A 3790-nucleotide genomic window follows, 5' to 3' on the forward strand; every position below is an offset into this window, starting at 1 on the left:
TTACTCCTTCTTGGGCATTGAAACGCCACTTTGGATGCCATTTTGGGCGTCAAAACGCCAAGAATCTCTTTGGGTGTTTTGACGCCAGAAAAGGGTTACTGGCTGGCGTTTGTACGCCAATTTTGGGCATTCATTCAAGACCAAAGTATGGACTATTATATATTGCTGGAAAGCCCAAGATTTTAGATTTCGAATGCCATTAAGAGCGTGCCATTTGGGCTTCTGTAGTGCCAGAAAAACTCTTTCGAATGCAAGAAGGTCATAATCAAACAGCATCTGCAGTGCTTTCTCTGTCTCTGGATCAGACTTCATCAAAACTCTCAGATTTTAGCCAGAAAATACCTGAAATCACCATAAAACACAAAAACTCATAGTATAAACCAAAAATGTGAATTTTGCACTAAAACCTATAAAAACAAAATAAAAAGTAAACAAAACATACTAAAAACTATATGAAAACAACGCCAAAAAGCGTATAAAATATCCGCTCATCAGAATACCAAACTTAAACTGTTGCTTGTCCCCAAGCAACCAAGAACAAGTAGGATAGATAAGAAGAGAAATATGCAATAAATCTCAAAGTATCAATGAAGCTCAGTTTCAATTAGATGAGCGGGACTAGTAGCTTTTTGCTTCTGAATAGTTTTGGTATCTCACTATCCATTGGAGTTCAGAAATGTTGGCCTATTTAGGAACTTAGAATCCAGATGATATTATTGACTCTCCTAGTTAATTTCTTTTTGATTCTTGAACACAGCTATTTTTTGAGTCTTGGCCGTGACCCTTAGCACTTTGTTTTCCGGTATTACCACCGGATACATAAATGTCACAGACACGTAACTGGGTGAACCTATTCAGATTGTGACTCAACTTTGCTAGAATCCCCAGTTAGAGGTACCCAGAGTTCTTTAGCACACTTTTTTTTGCTTTGGATCACGACTTTTACCGCTTAGTCTCAAGCTTTTCACTTGACACCTTTACGGCACAAGCATATGGTTAGGGATACTGTCCATTGGAGTGCTTAGGCTAAGAATTATTTCTTTTATGCCCTCCTAACCATTGATGCTCAAAGCCTTGGACCATTTTTATTGCTCGTGCGTTTTGGTTTAAAGAGCTATTGGCTTTTCCTCTGCCCTCCTTTTCCTGTATTTTTGGGCAGTAATGGATTTTTCTATTTCTTTCTTTTTGCTTATTTCTTTCTCATTTTTTTCTTTTTTTTTTTTCGTTTCTTTCTATGCTTTTCACAGCTTTTTCTTGCTTCAAGAATCAATTTTTGGATATTTCAGATTACCAATAATATTTCTCCTTTTTCATCATTCTTTCAATAGCCAACTTTCTTAATTCTAACTTCAAACATCACTGTTTAATCATGCATTCAGAAAACAAAAGTATTGCCACCACATCAAAATAATTGAAGCATTCTTATTATATAACTTGAAATTCATGTATCTCCTGATTCTTTTTTTCAAATAAAATTTTCTTTTAAGTAAGGTGAGAGATGCATGGAATAATTCATAGCTTTAAGACAGAAACACAAATGATCATGCAATAAAGACAAGACACAGATAAAACATAAAAACAGAAAAATAACATAAAAGCAAGGGAATTAAGGAACGGGTCCACCTTAGTGACGGTGGCTATTACTTCCTCTTGTTGATCCAATGGAGCGGTTTAGTTCCTCTATATCTCTTCCTTGCCTTTGTTGCTGATGACATGTCAACATGTCATGTTTTTCTATGTTTTTTCATACAAGAAATTGATGATTTGTGCTTAAATATTGAATGCTTTTGTACTTAATTGGTATATTTCTTTGATCTTTTAATTTTACAAATCTTGTAGGAAATAAGAAGAAAAAAAGCAAAGAAGCACAAAATAAGCTAAAAAGGAGGAAAAAAAGAGCTTTGTGGCACACTTTAAAGTTGGAGCACACTTTGGAGCCTTAGGCCACGCTTTTAAAAGCGTGGCCCATGACCAAATCAAGGGAGAGTGGCAATCAGCACTCAAAGCTCGGCTCTCCCCATGAACCTAGCTTTGCCGTACAAGAAAAATGAGCTTGGTAGCAATAAATTTTGCTAAGTTAAATCTGGGCGCTCACAGCATGACCATGCCTTTTTCAAAGGGCTATAACTTAAGCAACAGGTGTCCGATTGATGCGCTTCCAGTTGCGTTGGAAAGCTGACATTCAGAGCTTTCCAACAATATATGGCAATTTATATTTGGCATGAAATTGAGGTACAAGTGAAAGGCATCTTTAAGGACCAAAAACAAGCAAAAATAAACCAAAGTGCTTCCACCAAGGCTCGAAGAGGGAGCCTCACTCCAAAGCAAAGTAGCGCTCATATGGAGAGCTCTGAGCTCTTGCCAAGAGTAGGGGTGTCCGCAGATCGGATCGGATCAGATATGGCCGAAAATTCGATCCGATCCGCACAATTTTCATCGGATCGGATCGGATATCATATCCGTGCTTTTTAGTGCCAGATCCGATCCGATCCGATCCGCAAATGTGCGGATCAGATCGGATCGGATATCGGATATATCCGCATAGTTAAACCTTCTCTTTTTAATCATATTTCTATATAAAAAAATTCAATAAAAATATTTTTTTTTATACTTTTAAACTTATTTATTCCTAAAATATTTTTAATCAAACTCTTTTTAAATAACAAGAATAAAATAATATAATATATGAATAATAATTACTAACTAAAATATACAAACAAGTAAATATAATACCAAACATATATATTTATTTATTTTTAATTATTATTGCATTTTCCTTAACCCACGACCTTTAAGTCTTTAATTTGTTCTCTTATATTCATCGTTAGTTTGTCTCTTCACCTTCTACTTTATTTTACGTCGTCTAGATTTGTCTAAACCTTTTAGTGAACTTTTTAGTTTTGTCTTTGGTCAAACCGAGTTAACGTTTTAGATTTACTCTCCAACTTCTAGAGTCCTCGAGTTACTCTGATCTTTTGTTCAGATCTAGAGTTAGGGAAGGAACTAGATTGTCGATTGTCTAACTTCTTCTTTATCTCTACTTTCGTCATTTCTCTCGAAACTAAGTTTAGTGTTAAGTGACTTTAATACGTCTGTTCGTTTGTCTCTCTTAAGAGTTCCACTCTAACTTTGTCTTAAAGAAGTTAAGAGTTGGGTTCTAAGTTTTGTTTTTCCTTTTGATTTCTCTTTCGAGAGATGAGGATGAGGATTACGAGGGATCACCTCGGTCGGAGAGATTACGAGAGATAGTCTCGGTTGGAGGGAAAGTACTTTACTTTGATTACGGAAATATATCCGAAAACGTTTTACTTTTAGTTTTTACTTTAATTTTTGTTTAAATGTTTTACTCTAAGGATAAGATCGAAGAGACACAGAAACTTAATACACCCGAAACGAACGAAACCTCACTATGAAAATTAAACACTTCTTAACTTAATTTACCCTTAAAACTAATTTAAAAACCGGGTACTTTCAACAAGGGTCCTGTTCCGAGCCGAGAACCGTTCTCGAAGGAGAAACAGAGATCACTTCGGACGTTCAAGCTTAGGATCGTAGGGGTGAAAAGGGTACTACATAAGGAGAAAAAAAGAAACACTTCGTGCTATTTCGAGAACCGATCCCCACAGGTACCTAGCCTAGCATAGGTGTCTAGGTGCCATTTATAGGCGTAGTCTAGGCTTTTAACGCCTATGCTAGGCTAGGCGTTTAACTAGCCTAGGCTAGGCTAGGTGTGGGAAATGCCTAGCCTAGCGCCTATAGACGAGATGTAGGCGCCTAGGCATCTAGGTAT

The sequence above is a fragment of the Arachis ipaensis genome, chromosome B10 (genome assembly GCF_000816755.2).
Source record: "Arachis ipaensis cultivar K30076 chromosome B10, Araip1.1, whole genome shotgun sequence".
NCBI lineage: Eukaryota > Viridiplantae > Streptophyta > Magnoliopsida > Fabales > Fabaceae > Arachis > Arachis ipaensis.